Source organism: Antechinus flavipes, chromosome 3 (genome assembly GCF_016432865.1).
Source record: "Antechinus flavipes isolate AdamAnt ecotype Samford, QLD, Australia chromosome 3, AdamAnt_v2, whole genome shotgun sequence".
NCBI lineage: Eukaryota > Metazoa > Chordata > Mammalia > Dasyuromorphia > Dasyuridae > Antechinus > Antechinus flavipes.
Window position 1 is genome coordinate 293,420,134 of NC_067400.1, and position 19,373 is coordinate 293,439,506.

Here is a 19,373-nt window from a genome sequence, read left to right on the forward strand (position 1 = left end):
ATTTGCTCATATGCTGCTACAGAATAATTAATTTGTGCTGCGACATTTGCATAAGGACCTGTACCTGTAAGCAGGTCATAGGTGATTGCAGCATGAACTCCACTTTGACTATTTTGTTGGGCTTGTATCCTACAGAGCTCACTATATTCAGAAAGCCACAAGTAGTTCTGTCCAGGTTCTAGGCATATCTTTGCTATAGATTTCCAGTCATCAGGGGTCAAGACTTCAAAAGACAAATTTTGTAATAACATCTTAACATAAGCTGATGTAGCCCCATAAAGAGTGCAAGCTTTTTTCAGGTCTTTGAGGATATCTATATCAAAAGGAGAGTATCTTCTACTTTCTTGACCTGAAGAATCAAACTGTTGAATAACTGGAAAAATGTGGTGTTGGATTTCCAATACATTTCTCCCTTCTTCTTTGGCCTTAATTAGTCCCTTTTGCAATCTACTCATAGGAGCAGTTGGACGCTGTGGGGGAGGGGCTGGATGCTGGGGGGGAGGGGCTGGATGCTGGGGGGGAGGTGCTGGTGCTGTCACTGCCGCCCCCACTACCCCTCCTCCCTCCATCCCGGAGGGTGGAGTTGATGGAGGAGAGTCAATTACCTGCTCCTCAGGTGGGGCTAAAGCTGCCTCAGATTCACCCCGCCCTTGAGCCTCACTTAAGTCTTCATGCCCTGTGGGGATATGGCCATTAATCTGTTCTTTGTCTTCCTCCTTTACCTCAGGCTTCCGCATTTGGCCATTCTTAGAGTTTTTTCCTTTTCTCCTAAAACAAGTACGGTATTTTAAGGCCATCTGTATCGTATTGTATAAATAGAATGCCTCGAAGGGAACTGACTGAGGGTTGTCAATGTTATAATCAGAGATCTGTTGACCAACCAATGCCCAGTTACCCAGAGAGATTTGCTCTTCCTCTAAGAACCCAGGGGAGGTGCGTTTTAATGTACCCAGAAGTTTAGCTGCGTGTTCCCAAGATACAACTAGCCCTTCCTCTTCTATCAGGTCACGCAGGCTTTTTATAACACCACTCCTGGGTGGGGTAGGGGTTGGGGGGTTTGGGGTGGGGGATGGAGAATCTTTACCTAGGATCTGTCCCATTTCAGCCAAAAAGTTACTGCTTTCGTCTTTAAGAAAATAAGTTCCCTGTTTGTCTTATACTCACCTAAGTTCCTGGTCACTGGAGACTTCTTCAATGAAAGTAGGGTCCTTGGTTCCCACGCTTGGGCGCCAAATGTAATGACCGCGTATTTAAAGTCAGCCGGAGTCAGGAATTCAGGTTAAGGGAAAAATCTTCAATATTTATTGAAGTGAAGAGGTGAATAAAGATTGCTATAGCAAATATAGGCAAGAAAGATTGCGATAGCAAATATAGGCAGTTGCGACAGGAAGCCAGCTAAGAGAGAGCGACGCGAGCCGAGGCAACCATGGAGGCAACTGTGTCGGCAACTATGCCAATGGCCGTCCCAAAGGTCTCTCCTCCCCTTCCTTCTCCACTCCCCTGCCTCCACCCACCAAAATCGTCATTTCCTATACAACACATCAGGACTTGCACAAAGAGTGGGTGGGGGCCATTCTCTCTCCAAGCTTATCTATTAATAGAGTATGGTCCAATTACTATTTAGCCTCATGTGCTTGGGACCTCAGTGCATCAACTCAAGCCTCAGCCCATTACATATATGGATAGAGAGCAGACTTTTAACCTTGAGAAGACTAAAAACAGACTGTCTTCAGATGAATCCCCCAAAGGGGATATGATCTGGTCCTCAACACAGAAGACTCTCATAGAAAAAAAATTGAAAAGGCTCTCACAAGAGAGCTAGAAGAAAAATGGGAAAAGGAAAGGGAAACTTGGCAAGAGAGTCTGGACAAGTCATCCCAACTCATTTAAAGATAGAGTGGATTAAAAAATCAAATCTTTGAGAAACAGAATTAGTGAGTTGGAAAAAGAAAATACCTCTCTAAAAAATAAAATTGGCAAAATGGAAAAAAAATTCCATTGAACAAAACAATTCACTTAAAAACTCAATTGGACAATTAGAAAAGGATATTAAAAAAGTGAGTGAAGAAAATACTTCATTGAAAATCAGAATTGAACAGATGGAATTGGATGATTCAAGGAGATACAAAAATCAGTCAAGTAAAAAAAAAAAAAGAAAGAAACAATGGGAAAAAATGCCAAATACCTTCTTGGGAAAACAGCAGACATGGAAAATAGATCTACTGTGTTTCCCTAATAATAAGACCTATCCCAAAAATAAGCCCTCCCTTTACTGTGTAAGATTCCTCTAAAATAAGCCTTCCCCCGAAAATAAGCCCTCCCCCAAAAATAAGCCCTATTGAGATTGCTACTATAGTGAAGGTGATCTCCTGCGCTACACACTACAATATGGTATCCTCAGTATGCACCGTCCTCCCCCCAATTCCCCCGTGGGTGAAATGCACGCTGTGCTCTGAGCTGCATCCAATCAGAGCTGCAGTAGTGAGTGCATCATCCTGTTCTCCAATGATTTGCTTGCTGGCACCACTGAGAGCAGTGCCGTGGAGGAGAGCTGAGGCAGGACAACATAAAAACTCGGTATGTAAGCGGGAGTGAGGGGGCATGATGGAGGATAAAAGGGGCATGATGGAGGATAAAAGAAGAACTCAGGGGGCATGATGGAGGATAAAAGAAGAACTCAGCCAGCACTCACCGTGCTAAAGAAATGAAGAACTTCCTTGCAAAGAGAAGAATAGATCAAGTAATGATTCCTGCAGGAATGACTGCCTATCTCCAGACCCTTGATATTGCAATAAACAAGCCATTCAAGGACCATTTGCACATGAAAGTCAATGACTACATTGAAAATAGAATGGAAAGAAATCAGCGTGGAAACTTTGTGAAACTCTGTCTGCAAGAAGTCGTGACTTGGGTGAAGAAGTCATGGGATGAAATTACTGACAGCTGTGTCACCAAGGCACTACGAGCAGGTTACCTGGACAAGACATGTTCATTTAAAGAGAGCTATATTGCTGGACATGACAGATTGGGTCCACTTCTTCTGAAGAAAATAGAGGCGCAAGACATCCAGGAGGGAATTCAGGGTATGGACACTTATGACAATGTTGTTGAAGAAGATGACATGATCATTATTGAATAAAGGTACTTTTTTTTGGTTCACATTTACCTGTTTATTAAAATTGCTGTTGATGTTCATTAAAATAAGCCCTCCCCTGAAAATAAGCCCTCTGGTGTTTTTCTGTCCAAAAAAAAAAAAAAAATAAGACAGTGTCTTATTATTGGGGAAACATGGTAGGAGAAACAATCTGAGAATTATTGTACTACCTGAAAAATATGATGAAAAAAGAGCCTGGACACTATTTTCCAGGAAATTATCAAAGAGAGCTGCCCAGAAATCACAGAAACAGAGGGTAAAATAGACATTGAAAGAATTCATTGATCACCTACTGAAAGGGATCCTAAAATCAAAACACCAAGAAATATAGTGACCAAATTCCAGAACTGTCAGATGAAGGAAAAAATACTGCAAACTGATAAAAAAAAATCAATTCAAATATAGAGGAGCCACAATAAGGATTACCCAGGATCTAGCAAGGTCCACATTAAAGGATTAAAGGGCCCAGAATATGATATTCTGAAAGGCTAAGTAACTGCTATGCAGTCAAAAATAGCTTACCTAGCAAAAATGAGCATCTTTTTCCAAGGAAGAAGATGAACATTCAACTATTAAAATAAGTGAATTTCATCTATTTTTGATGAAAAAACCCCACAATTAAACAAAAAGTTTGATCTACAAATATAGAAATCAAGAGAAACCTAAAAAGATAAAAAGAAATCTTAGAACTATATTTATGCTATAAAGATGTATAAAGAATACATGTATACCTTGTTCTAGAAACTAAAGATAGAAAGGAAATTGTACCTGGAAGAGGATGAAGTGGGGGTACTACATCTCACGAAGAGGCAGAGGAAACCTATTATATCTGAGAGAAAGAATGGAGGGGGATGAACATAGTTATCCTACTACAAAGTTATACATAGTTATACATAGGATAACTATACATAATTATCCTACTACAAGATAGTTTGTATCTTACTGCCATCAGAATTGGCTTAAAGAAAAAAAATAGACATATTCGATTTATTTTGAAACTTCTCTCACCTCATTGAAAAATGGGAAGGGAAAGGTGAAACGGAAGGAGTAAGTTAAACAGAAGGCAATACAGAAATTGTGAAGAAAAAGGTTAAGTAGAAGTGTAATGGGCTGAAGCTCGAGTTGATGCACTGAGGTCCCAAGCACGTGAGGCTAAATAGTGATTAGAGCATACTCTATTAATATATATGCTTGGAGAAAGAATGCCCCCTGCTCACTCTTTGTGCAAGTTCTGATGTGTTGTATAGGAAATGACATTTTTGGTGGGTGGAGGCAAGGGGGTGGGAAGGGAAGAGGAACAAGAGACTGCTGGCTGGCGTCTTGACACAGTTGCTCTCATTGCCATTGTGAAGGCCCTTCATCTCCAATCCCCCTCTGCTAGCTGGCTTCCTGTCGCAGCTGCCCATATTGCTATCACAATCTTTTTTGCCCATATTGCTATTGCAATCCTTTTTCACCTCTTCACGTCAATAAAGATTGAAGATTTTTCTCTTAATCTGAATTCCTGACTACGGCTGATTTTAAATACGTGGTCGTCACATTACCTCGGTGCATCAACTCGAGCTTCAGCCCATTACATAGAAGGAGGAAATCTAAAGACCCAGAGGGAGGGATACTAAAAAAGGGGAGGGCTGTGAGAAGCAAGTTTAATACTGGGGAGAGGTGTGATGACTGCATATTTTAAAATCAGCCAGAGTCAGGAATTCAGTTTAAGGGAAAATCTTCGATCTTTATTCTTTTTGAGGTGAAGCCAGCAGTCCCTCCCTGCCTCTCTTCCTGCCCCTCTGCCTCCACCCACCAAAATTGTCATTTCTTATACAACACATCAGAACTTACACAAAGAGTGGGCGAGGGTCATTCTTTCTCCAAGCATATATATTAATAGAGTATGGTCCAATTACTATTTAGCTTCACATGCTTGGGACTTCAGTGCATCAACTCGAGTTTCAGCCCATTACAGAGGGTAATGATGGAGGACGGAAAGGAGAAAAACATAAGCAGGGGTTAACAAGATGGCAAGTAATACAGAATTGGTAATTTTAATCATAAAAATGAATGGGGTAAACTCACCCATAAAGAGGAAGTGGTTAGCACATTGGATTAAAAACCAAAATCCTACAATAGATTGTTTACAGGAAACAATAGATTGTTTAAAGTAGGGCAACACATAGAGAGTTAAGGTCATAGTTGGAGGAGAATCAACTATGTTTCAGGTGAAGTAAAAAAAAAAAAAGTAGGGGTAGCCATTCTCATCTCAGATCAAGCAAAAGCAAAAGTTGATCTTATTAAAAGAAATAAGGAAGGACAATATATCTTGCTAAAAGGTAGCATAGATAATGAAGCAATATCAATATAAACATATATGCACCAAGTGGTGTAGCATTTAAATTCTTAAAAGAGAAATTAAGAGAGCTGCAAGAAGAAATAGACAACAAAACTATAATAGTGGTAGATCTCAACCTTGTACTCTCAGAATTAGATAAATCAAACCATAAAATAAATAAGAAAGAAGTCAAAGAGGTAGAAAAGTTAGATATGATAGATCTTTGGAGAAAATGAAATGGAGACAGAAAGGAGTACACTTTCTTTTCAGCAGCTCATGGAACCTATACAAAATTGACCGTATATTAGGACATAAAAACCTCAAACTCAAATACAGTTAGGCAGAAATAGGAAATGCATCCTTTTCAAACCACGATGCAATGAAAATTACATTCAATGAAAAGCCAGGGGGAAAATAGACCAAAAATAATTGGAAACTAAATAATCTCATACTAAAGAATGATTGGGTGAAACAGCAAATCATAGACATAATTAATAACTTCACCCAAGAAAATAACAATAATGAGATGTCATACCAAAATGTGTGGGATTCAGGCAAAGCTGTAATAAGAGGGAATTTTATATCTCTAGAGGCCTACTTGCATAAAATAGAGAAAGAGAAGGTTAATGAATTGGGCTTGCAACTTAAAATGCTAGAAAAGGAACAAATTAAACCCCCCAGTCAAACACTAAACTTGAAATTCTAAAAAATAAAAGGAGAGATCAATAAAATTGAAAATAAAAATCTATTGAATTAATTAATAAAACTAAGAGTTGGTTCTATGAAAAAACCAAGAAAATAGACAAACCCTTAGTAAATCTGATTAAAAAAAGAAAGAGGAAAATCAAAGTGTTCGTCTTAAAAATGAAAAGGGAGACTCACCACAAATGAAGAGGAAATTAGAGCAACAATTAGGACTTACTTTGTCCAACTTTATGGCAATAAACTTGATAATGTAAATGAAATGGAAGAATACCTTCAAAAATATATCTTGCCCAGATTAACAGAGGAGGAATTAAATTATTTAAATTGTCCCATTTCAGAAAAAAGAAATAGAACAAGCTATTAATTAACTCCCTAAGACAAAATCTCCAGGACCAGATGGATTTACATGTGAATTCTACCAAACATTTAAAGAATAATTAGCCCCAATGCTATATAAGCTATTTTTAAAAATAGGGGATAAAGGAGTCCTACCAAATTCCTTTTATGACACAGATATGGTACTATACCTAAACAAGATAGGTTGAAAATAGAGAAAGACAATTATAGACCAATCTCCCTAATGAATATTGATGCTAAAATGTTAAATAAAATATTAGCAAAAAGATTACAGAAAATCATCCCCAGCTGATAATACACTATGACCAAGTGGGATTTATACCAGGAATGCAGGGATGGTTCAATATTAGGGAAATTATTAGTATAATTGACTAGATCAATAACAAAATTAACAAAAATCATGTGATCATCTCAATAGATGCAGAAAAAGCATTTGGTAAAATCCAACATCGTAATTCCTAATAAAAACACTTGAGAGGATAGAAATAAATGAACTTTTCCTTAAAATAGTCAGGAGCATATATTTAAAACCATCAGTAAGCATGATAGGTAATGAGGAAAAACTGGAACCTTTCCTAGTAAGATCAGGAGTGAAACAAGGTTGCCCACTATCACCATTATTATTCAATATTGTATTAGAAACGCTAGCCTCGGCAATGAATCAAGAAAGAAATTAATGGAATTAGAGTAGGTAATGAGGAAACTAAACTATCACTCTTTGCAGATGATATGATGGTATACTTAGAGAACCCCAGGCATTCTACTAAACAGCTGTTAGAAATAATCCACAACTTTAGTAAAGTTGCAGGATAGAAAATAAATCCACATAAATCCTCAGGATTTTTATACATCACCAACAAAATCCAATAGCAAGAGATACAAAGAGTAATTCCATTCAAAATAGCTGTCAATAGCATAAAATATTTGAGAATCTATCTACCAAAGGAAAGTCAGGAATTATATGAGCAAAATTATAAAACACTTTCCACACAAATAGAGTCAGATTTAAATAATTGGGAAAATATTAAGTTCTCTTGGATAGGCTGAGCGAATATAATAAAGATGACAAGTCCCTAAACTTATCTATCTATTTAGTGCCATACTAATTAGACTCCCAAGAAACTATTTTAATACCCAGAAAAAATAACAACAAAATTCATATGAAAGGACAAAACGTCAATAATTTCAAAGGAATTAATGAAAAACAATCAAATGAAGGTAGCCTACCTGATCTAAAACTGTATTATAAAGCAGCAGTCATCAAAACCATTTGGTATTAGCTAAGAAATACATTAGTTGATCAGTGGAATAGGTTAGGTTCCCAAGACAAAATAGTCAACTATAGCAATCTAATGTTTGACAAATCCAAAGATCCTAACTTTTGGGATAAGAATTCATTATTTGACAAAAACTGCTGGGATAACTGGAAATTAGTATGGTAGAAATTAGGCATGGACCCACACTTAACACCATATACCGAGATAAGATCAAAATGGGTCCATGATTTAGGCATAAAGAACGAGATTATAAATAAATTAGAGGAACATAGTATATTTTATCTCTCAGCCCTGTGGAGGAGGAAGAAATTTGTGACCAAAGATGAATTAGAGACCATTATTGATCACAAAATAGAAAATTTTGATTTCATCAAATTAAAAAGCCTTTGTACAAACAAAACTAATGCAACCAAGATTTGAAGGAAAGCAACAAACTGGGAAAACATCTTCACAGTTAAAGGTTCTGATAAAGGCCTCATTTCCAAAATACATAGAGAATTGACTCTAATCTATAAGAAATCAAGCCATTCTCTAATTGATAAATGGTCAATGTATATGAATAGACAATTTTCAGATGATGAAATTGAAACTATTTCTACTCATATGAAAGAATGTTCCAAATCACTATTGATCAGAGAAATGCAAATTAAAAGAACTTTGAGATACCACTACACACTTGTCAGATTGGCTAAGATGACAGGAAAAAATCATGATAATGTTGGAGGGGATGTGGGAAAACAGGGACACTAATACATTATTGGTGGAATTGTGAATACATCCAACCATTCTGGAGAGCAATCTGGAATTATGCTCAAAAAGTTATCAAACTGTGCATACCCTTTAGTCCATCAGTGCTACTACTGTGTTTATATCTCAAAGAAATACTAAAGAAGAGAAAGGGACCTGTATGTGCCAAAATGTTTATAGCAGCCCCTTTTATGGTGGCTAAAAATTGGAAAATGAATGGATGACCATCAATTGAAGAATGATTGGGTAAATTGTGGTATATGAATGTTATGGAATTTCATTGTTCTGTAAGAATTGACCAGCAGGATGATATAGAGAGGCTTGGAGAGACTTACATAAACTGATACTGAGTGAAATGAGCAGAACCAGGAGATAATTATACACTTCAAAAACAATACTATATGAGGATATATTCTCATGGAAGTGGGTATCTTAGACAAAGAGCAGCTCTAACTCAGTTCCAATTTATCAATGATGGACAGAAGCAGCTACACCCAGAGAAGGAACACTGGGAAATGAATGTAAACTGTTTGCATTTTTGTTTTTCTTCCCAAGCTATTTTCACCTTCTGAATCCAATTCTCCCTGTGCAGCAAGAGAACTTTTTTGGTTCTGCACACATAGATTGTATCTAGGATAACATATTTAACATATATAAGACTACTTACCATCTAGGGGAGGGGGTGGAGGGAGGGAAGGGAAAAGTTGGAACAGAAGTGAGTGCAAGGGATAATATTGTAAAAAATTACCTAGGCATATGTTCTGTCAACAAAAACTTATTTTAAAAATACCTTTGGATCTATTTGGTCTGAATAATGTTTTTGATAACAGATTACTATCTAGAGTAAAGGGAAATGGAAAAGTAGAAAATGACATGAGAGTTGATCTTGCTAAAAAGAAGAATGTTTCCTTATAGCAGTGAGGACAAACTCAAATAGAAATTATGCCATATATAAGGACCCCGCAACTGCATATTGACTTAGACAATAACATACTAACATTATCAATTGTCAAATTTTTCTTTATTTTGCTAAATATTTTCAATTGCATTTTATTCTCTTTGGGTTATTCTGTTTGGATTGAGCCTAAGCTCTGTGTTTGAAACCTCTACCTTAGAGGGAAGTAGGAGAATTTAGAAGAATGGACATTTTAAGTAAAAGATAATGAGTTTTGTTTTTGTTGTGTCAATTCTGAAATACATATGGGATTTTCAATTCTAATGCTTAATATTCAGCTGATGACATAAAACTTGTGAACTTCACAATGCCAGTTGAATTGACTCTGCCCACATTTTTTACTCCATTTATCAAATAACTATTGGCCTATTGACAAATGTGACATGTAAAAGATGAAATGACTGGGGAAACAAAGGTTCATGCTTCTAAACAGATTGATTTTTTAAACAATTCACGCCCATTGCATAATAAATGAAGATCAGATCTCCTCAGCTCAGATGTAAACCCAGAATGGGGGTGAGGAAGAGAAATGTATACATTAAAAACAATAAAATAAGACCAATTAATTAAAACAAAAAAATTATCAGGATACAAAATTAAATAATCTGATTTCTAATTGGAACAAAACTTAATAAGTTTTCAACTTAGAAGGGAAAGCAAACAGATGCATAGAAACAAATAGGTGCATTTCCTGATAACAGATAAAAGAGGGATCCCATTCTCTGCAAGTGTCTGTATTCAATCAAAACAACATCAAATACTAACTTGTTAACTAGGATAGGGAGAATTTTCAAATAAAACATATGATTTACTTCAGATACATAATTTTGAGAAAACTTTTGTATCACTTTTTGAATCTTAATTGATTTTTGGTCAGTATAACCTAAGTCCTTAATTAATGATTTCTAAGGAGCAGGTAGAGCGGGTCCTGTTTCCTAGCTATGCAGGGACAGGTTCAAACAATGAAATTAAGTTTTCTCTCAGTTTTTTCAAGACAGAAATTGGACTAGACTCTTAAGTGATTAGAAAGCTCCAGAACTGACTCAGAAGATGTAGTCAATATAGTTCTCTTAATTCCCACTGCAATTTGCTGTTCTAATTCCCTCAATTGCTTAAAAAAAAAAAATCCATGACTGATACTTTCTTCATAACATTTCATCTACCTTTATTGAATACCTCTCACCTCCCTAATTATATTTTTGTGAATCTCAATAATTTCCAAAGCTCTAGATTTCAATATTGTTAAATATAGGCATTTTATTTAACATATCTTCTTTATTACATCCTTTTAAACACTGCATTTAATTTCAACACATCAACCCCAATCCTAGCCTTTTCTTAAAAAAAAATCAGACGTAGTACTCTATAGGCAAGTAGAGAAACAGATTAAGAGATGGGATGGATGGGAGAGAGAAACAGAGACAAAAAGATAGAGACAGAGAAAGACATATACACAGAGTCACTAAAAATTGTTAGACTTTCAAGGATTGTTGGAATTCAAATATCATTAAAATGTTAATTTTAATAATTTCTATATAAAATTAAAATTCTTATTAATTAACCTAAAATATGAGGAACATAATTAATTTTGGAGGCAGCCAGGGGAATCCATAGCTAGAGTACTGTCTGGAATCAGGAGGATCTAGGTTTCAGATACTTATGAGTTGGATGATGAGGCAAGTTACTTAAATTTTATTTGCTTCAATCTCTTCATCTGTGTAATCAGACTATTAGGAAACAAAGAAATTCTCCTCAGGGTTGTTGTGAAGATCAGAGATAATAATGGAAATTTGTTCAATATATTGCATGACACATAGTTAAGTACTGTATATGTAATACTTTTATTATTTTATTATTGCTATATTACCTCTGCCTGCCTATTTTCTCAACTGCAAAGTGGGATAATAATAGTCCCTATATCGAAGGACTGTTTTGAGGATAAATAGGATTTTTGTTAAGGGACTTAGCCAGCATGTCTAACACATAGATGATATTCTGTAAATTCTTGTTCCCTTTCCCATATCCTCTGAATAGAAGATAATAGCCCAAATTACCTGAATATAGGCCTCCAAAATTGAATTTAAATGCATAATCTTAGCATGTCAAAACAAGAAAAAAATTGAAACAGAAATTCCCATAAAAATGAATCCAGTTTCTATGCTATTCCCAAGAAAATACATTTGCAACCCATGTGAACATGATAAAGGTGACTATTATTTGCTAATCTAAATATGTGTGTGTATGTGTGTGTGTGTTGAGAGGAGGAGATGATCAAATTACATAGAAGAACTTGAAATTAAATTCTGTATTTTATTTGCATTTGGAAATTCAACAATATGATCCTATCTTATTCATTATAAAGTAATACATGAAATTTATGACATTTAAATAGAATTGGTAAAATCATACCAAAAATATGGAGAGGTAGAATATAATACAGGGATCATCTTCTCTAATGTCTTCAGTTTATAAATACAAAAACTATAACCAAGAGCATTTAAAAAGCAGCAGTAACCTTGAGATTACATTTGTAAACCCTGACACACTGGAATAAATGACTGTTTCATGTGGATTCACTTTGTTGACTGTACCAGCTGCATCAATTTGTGTTTCCTGTATTGGAAGATACTAATTACACTTCCTACTTATAACAATTTTCAAATTCATACAGCAAAACTTCATGGTCCATGTTGACCACAGTTTTGTCTTCTCTATTTCCTTGTAGTTCTAGCGTTTGATTTGCTACTGAAGTTAATAGTAACTTGTCCCAGACAAATGAAATGAAATGTGGTGGCAAACAAGGGCCCATGTAATGAAAGGTGTGAGTCTGAGACAATCTCTGTATTTTGTTATGAGACAACATGGTTCAGAAAACAATCATAACTAGATAATTATAAATCTACAGCTGTGATGAGAGTTTATCAGTTACACTCTCTGAGTTTTAAATATTGTTTCACTGTTCTGTTTCTACATGAAAGGATACATTATGCTCCCATTGAGCCTGTTTGATTTATTGGGGAAAATAATATGTATTTTGAAAAATGGGCTCAATGAATGCTTATGAAAAAAGACAGAGAGCACAGAAGGAGATGTTACAGTCTGCTGAGTAAATAATACATTTAAAATCTGTCTTTATGTAAAAACCCAAGTTATTATAAATGCTAATGGTACCCCAAGGGTTAATTCTAACACACTTTCTGAATTAAGACATTCCTCAACTATCTATTTTTTTTTAATCCGTTCTGATAATTAGTCATGCAGTATTTAAAAATGCCCTTTTTTTCCCTCAAGTATTTGAATAGGTATTTTGCAGATGAAAAAGGACATCTAAATTGACTCTTAGTTACTATTAGTGAGAGGTATGTGTTTCATTTTAGCTCCATGGTATGTGTTTTTGGAACTGCACATCTTGGTTTGTTTTAAAATAAACAAAAACTATTTAAAATTTTCTTTGATCTAAGATATTCCTGGGAATTTACAATTTGAGATTTCTTTAAGATCTAATTGATAAATTCTTTCTATTTCAACTTTTACTTCTGATTCTAAAATATTTTATTTTATATTTCCAATATTTATTCCTAGGGAGTTTTGGGGGTTATGGGAGGAAGGATGGGGATGAATTGTTTTTGTAATGGTTTCCCAGGAGTTTGATGATTTTTAAATTCTTCCAAACTTGTTTTTAAGATTAGTTATTTTAGGTGATAGATATCTTAAATTTTCTTTATTTTTTAACTGTAATTTTAATTTGCAAGTGCTTTATATTATTTTTTCTCAGACTTCATTACTTTAATAAGATTTTTCCACATTTTGTTTTAATCTATATATTCTCCTTCCATGTTTTCCTTCCTAAGATTTATTTAGGCAGCTGTAGTAGATTGTTTTTAACTAGAATATTTTTTCTAAAGTTATATTTGTGAAATTATCTTCTTTTTGATTTGACTCTTGAACTTTTGTTAATTTATAATATGTCTTTAAGATCTTAAGTATTTTCTTCTGCTTCTTCATGACAATTCTTAATCTTAATTCTTCCTAAATTAGGTCTTTGGGACAAAATCATTTCCCATAACCTATAATAATTATGAAAGAGCTGGGTATGTTTTATATAGTAATATTTTAGTATAATTTGGAAGAAGCTACAGTTTCTTACCTGAATGTAATACTGAATACTGGCCCAACTTCCTTCCACAATCCCTGATTTCTCCCTTAGATTTCTGTTTATCTACTATAATTGATGGCTTCAATATGAACATGTCTTCTTCTTTCATGATAGCCAGTTTGGAGTTGGTTCTATTCCCTATGTTAGCCTTGAGAATCCCATTTGAATTTTGGAGAGAATGAAGATTGCAGCTCTCTTGTGAATGTATCCCTCAATTACAGGAGCTCTCTTTGAGTTGAACAAGAGAAGGAAGAAAGATCTGTCCCTTGTGCTGTGTACAATGACATATGGGACTTAGTTCTCTATTGAATTTTTATTTTAACTGGCCAGGTTATAACATGGTTTTTGTCTTCATTAGCATAGTTCAGAATGACATGTACTTATATGCCTATCTCCTCATATATTCTTGTTCAAAAACTCTAGGTTTTCCTGGGATTGTCCATTTCACAGAAACCTTAGGTTTTCCTAACTAACAAACAATGAACTGGTTTCTCTATTGTGAACTCACAGATTTTATTAACTTCTGAACATCTTAAAGTCAGGAATTATATGAGCAAAATTATAAAAAAGTCTCCACACAAATAAAGTCAGACTTAAATAATTGGAAAAATATTAAGTGCTCTTGGATTGGCCGAGCGAACATAATAAAGATGACAATACTCCCTAAACTAATCTATCTATTTAGTGCTATAACAATCAGACTTCCAAGAAAATATTTTAATGATCTAGAAAAAATAACAACAAAATTCATATGAAACAATAAAAAGTCGAGAATCTCAAGGGAATTAATGAAAAAAAAAATCAAATGAAGGTGGCCTAGCTGTACCTGATGTAAAATTATATTATAAAGCAGCAGTCACCAAAACCATTTGGTATTGGCTAAGAAATAGATTAGTGGATCAGTGGAAAAGGTTAGGTTCACAAGACAGAATAGTCAACTATAGCAATCTAGTGTTTGACAAACCCAAAGCCCCTAACTTCTGGGAAAAGAATTCATTATTTGATAAAAACTGCTGGGATAATTGGAAATTAGTATGGCAGAAATTAGGCATGGACCCACACTTAACACCATATACCAAGATAAGATTAAAATGGGTCCATGACCTAGGCATAAAGAACGAGATTATAAATAAATTAGAGGAAAATAGAATAGTTTATCTCTCAGACTTGTGGAGGAGAAAGAAATTTGTGACCAAAGATGAACTAGAGACCATTACTGATCACAAAATAGAAAATTTTGATTACATCAAATTAAAAAGCCTTTGTACAAACAAAACTAATGCAAACAAGATTGGAAGGGAAGCAACAAACTGGGAAAACATCTTCACAGTTAAAGGTTCTGATAAAGGCCTCATTTCCAAAATATATAGAGAACTGACTCAAATGTATAAGAAATCAAGCTATTCTCCAATTGATAAATGGTCAAAGGATATGAACAGACAATTTTCAGAGGATGAAATTGAAACTATTACCACTCATATGAAAGAGTGTTGCAAATCATTATTGATCAGAGAAATGCAAATTAAGACAACTCTGAGATACCACTACACACCTGTCAGATTGGCTAAGATGACAGGAAAAAATAATGATGAATGTTGGAGGGATGCGGGAAAACTGGGACACTAATGCATTGTTGGTGGAGTTGTGAACGAATCCAACCATTCTGGAGAGCAATCTGGAATTATGCCCCCAAAATTATCAAATTGTGCATACCCTTGGATCCAGCAGTGTTTCTATTGGGCTTATATCCCAAAGAAATACTAAAGAAGGGAAAGGGACCTGTATGTGCCAAAATGTTTGTAGCAGCCCTATTTGTAGTGGCTAGAAACTGGAAAATGAATGGATGCCCATCAATTGGAGAATGGCTGGGTAAATTGTGGTATATGAATGTTATGGAATATTATTGTTCTGTAAGAAATGACCAGCAGGATGAATACAGAGAGGACTGGCGAGACTTACATGAACTGATGCTAAGTGAAATGAGCAGAAACAGGAGATTATTGTATACTTCAACAACAATACTGTATGAGGATGTATTCTGATGGAAGTGGATTTTTTCAACAAATAGAAGATCTAACAGTTTCAATTTATCAAGGATGGACAGAAGTAGCTACACCCAAAGAAAGAATACTGGGAAATGAATTTAAACTATTTGCATTTTTTTTTCTTCCTGGGTTATTTTTACTTTCTGAATCCAATTCTCCCTGTCCAACAAGAAAACTGTTTGGTTCTGCATACATATATTGTAACTAGGATATACTGCAACATATTTAGCATATATAGGACTACTTGCCATCTAGGGGAGGAAATGGAGGGAGAGAGGGGAAAATTGGAACAGAAGAGAATGCAAGGTATAATGTTATAAAAAAATTACCTTTTCATGGGTTCTGTCAATAAAAAGTTATATTAAAAAAAAAAAGAGTCTCATTGGTATAGCGTTAAACAAATAGATTAGTTTAGATAGTATTGTCATCTTTATTATATTTGCTCAGCCTATCCAAGAATATTTAATGATTTTCCAATTGGTTAGATCAAATGTAATTTGTGTGAAAAGTGTTTTGTAGTTTTGGTCATAAAGTTTCTGATTTTGTCTTGGCAGATAGATTCCTAAATATTTTATACTATCAGTAGTTACTTTAAATGGAATTTCTCTTTGTAACTCTGACTGCCGAATTTTGTTAGTGATATATAAGAAAGCTGATGATATATGTGGGTTTATTTTGTATCCTGCAATTTTGCTGAAGTTGTGGACTATTTCTAATAAGTTTTTTAGTGGAATCTCTGGGGTTCTCTAAGTATACCATCATATCATCAGCAAAGAGTGATAATTGCCTACTTTATTGCCTACTCTAATTCCTTTTATCTTTTTCTCAAGTCTTATTGCCAAAGCTAGCATTTCTAATACCATATTGAATAGTAATGGTGATAGAGGGCAACCTTGTTTCACTCCTGATCTTATTGGGAATGGTTGCAGTTTATCCCCATTACATATGATGCTTACTGATGGTTTTAAATAGATGCTGCTGATTATTTTAAGGAAAAGTCCATTTATTCCTATCCTCTCAAGTGTTTTTAATGGGAATGGATGTTGAATTTTATTAAATGCTTTTTCTGCATCTATTGAGATGACCATATAGTTTTTATTAATTTGGTTATTAATATGGCCAATTATACTGATAGTTTTCCTAATATTGAACCAGCCCTGCATTCCTGGTACAAATCCTACTTGATCATGGTGTATTATCCTGGGAATGATTTTCTGTCATCTTTTTGCTAATATCTTATTTAAGATTTTAGCATCAATATTCATTAGGGAGATTGGTCTATTATTTTCTTTCTCTGTTTTCAATCTACCTGGTTTAGGTATCAGTACAATGTCTCTGTTCTAAAAGGAATTTAGTAGGACTCCTTCATTCCCCATTTTTAAAAATAGCTTATATAGCATTGCAGTTAATTGTTCTTTAAATGTTTGGTAGAATTCACATGTAAATCCATTTGATCCTGGGGATTTTTTCTTAGGGAGTTGATTAATAAATAGCTTGTTCTATTTCTTTTTCTGAAATGGGACTGTTTAAGCACTTTGCTTTCTCCTCTGTTAATCTGGGAAGCCTATCTTTTTGGAGGCAGTCGTCCATTTCACTTAGGTTATCAAATTTATTGGCATAAAGTTGGGCCAATTAACTCCTTATTATTTCCCTAATTTCCTCTTAATTGGTGGAAAGTTCTCCCTTTTCATTTTTAAGACTACTAATTTGATTTTCCTCCTTCCTTTTTCTAATCAGATTTACCAAAGGCTTATCTATTTTATTGGTTTTTTCATAGAACCAACTCTTAATTTTATTTATTAGTTCAATAGTTTTTTTACTTTCAATATTATTAATTTCTCATTTTAATTTTAGAATTTCAAATTTAGTATTTGATTGGGGATTTTTAATTTGGTCTTTTTCTAGTTTTTTTATTTGTAAACCCAATTTAATAATCTTCTCTTTCTCTATTTTATTCAAGCAAGACTAAGGATATAAAATTTCCTCTTATTACAGCTTTGGCTGCATCCCACAAAATTTGGTATGATGTCTCATCGTTGTCGTTTTCTTGAGTGAAATTATTAATTGTGACCATAATTTGCTGTTTCAACCAATCATTCTTTAAGATAAGATTTTTTAGTTTCCAATTACTTTTTGGTTTATTTACCCCTAACTTTTTGTTGAATGTAGTTTTTATTGCATCGTGATTTGAAAAGAAAGCATTTACTATTTCTGCCTTCTTGCATTTAATTTTGAGGTCTTTATGTCTTAATATATGATCAATTTTTGAATAGCTTCCATGAACTCCTGAGAAGAATATTTATTCCTTTCTGTCTCCATTTAGTTTTCTCCAAAGATCTATCATACCTATTTTTTTCTAATATTATATTTACTTCTTTGATTTCTTTCTTATTTGTTTTGTGGTTTGATTTTTCTAATTCTGAGAATTCAAGTTTGAGCTCTCCCACTATTACAGTTTTGCTGTCTATTTCTTCTTGCAACTCTCTTAACTTCTCCTTTAGGAAGTTAGATTCTATACTACTTGGTGCATATTTGTTTAGTATTGATATTGTTTTGTTGTCTATGCTACCCTTTAGCAAGATATAGTTTCCTTCCTTATCTCTTTTGATTAGATCAATTTTTGCATTTGTTTGATCTGAGATAAGGATGGCTACCCCTGCTTTTTTGACTTCACCTGAAGCATAATAGATTCTGCTCCAACCTTTTACCTTTACTCTGTATGTATCTCCCTGCTTTAAATATGTTTCCTCTATACAACATATTGTAGGGTTCTAACTTTTGATTCAGTCTGCTATCTGCCTCTGCTTTTTGGGAGAGTTCATCCCATTCACATTTATGGTTAAAATGACTAATTCTGTATTTCCTGTCATCCTAATATCCCCAGATTACATTTTTCTTTTACTTTCCCCCCCAACCCTCTTTCCCAGTTTTAATCTTATGTGCCCCACTTGTATCACGCCACTCACCTACTTTAGGATCCCTCCCTCCCCCACCTTTGATTCTCTTCCAATTTCTTGTACCCTTCCCTTATTTCTCTTTTTCTTTTCCCTTTTCCTCTCCCCCTTTATAATGAGGCAAGAGAGGATTGTCTGTAAAACCAGTATGTTAATTATTTTCTCTTTGAGCCAACTCTGATATGAGTAAGATTCACACAATGTTCCTCTCCCTCTCTAAATTCCCTCAGAGATCATTAGTTTCCTTTGCCTCTTCATAGAATGTAGTTTCCCTCTTTTTATCTCCCCTTTCCCTCTTTTCTGACATTATCCCTTTTCCATTTCTACTTCCCTTTTTTATGTTATATCAATAAAATCAAATTATACAGCTAGTCTTTTTGTATATCCACAACAGAAATACAATTCTCAAGAATTCCTTTTACCTTTTCTGCATCTCTTGAGTCCTATGGTTGGAGATCAGAATTTTTGTTTAGTTCTGGTTTTTTCTTAGAAAGAAATGGAATTCATCTGTTTCATTAAATGTCCATCTTCTTCTCTGGAAGAAAATGCTCAGTTGGCTGGGTAGTTTATTCTTGGCTGCATTCCAAGTCTTTTGCTTTTCGGAATATCAGATTCCTTAATCTGGGGGCAGTCAGATCTTGGGTGATCCTTATTGTGGCATCTTGGTATTTAAATTGTTTTTTTCTGGCTGCTTGTAAAA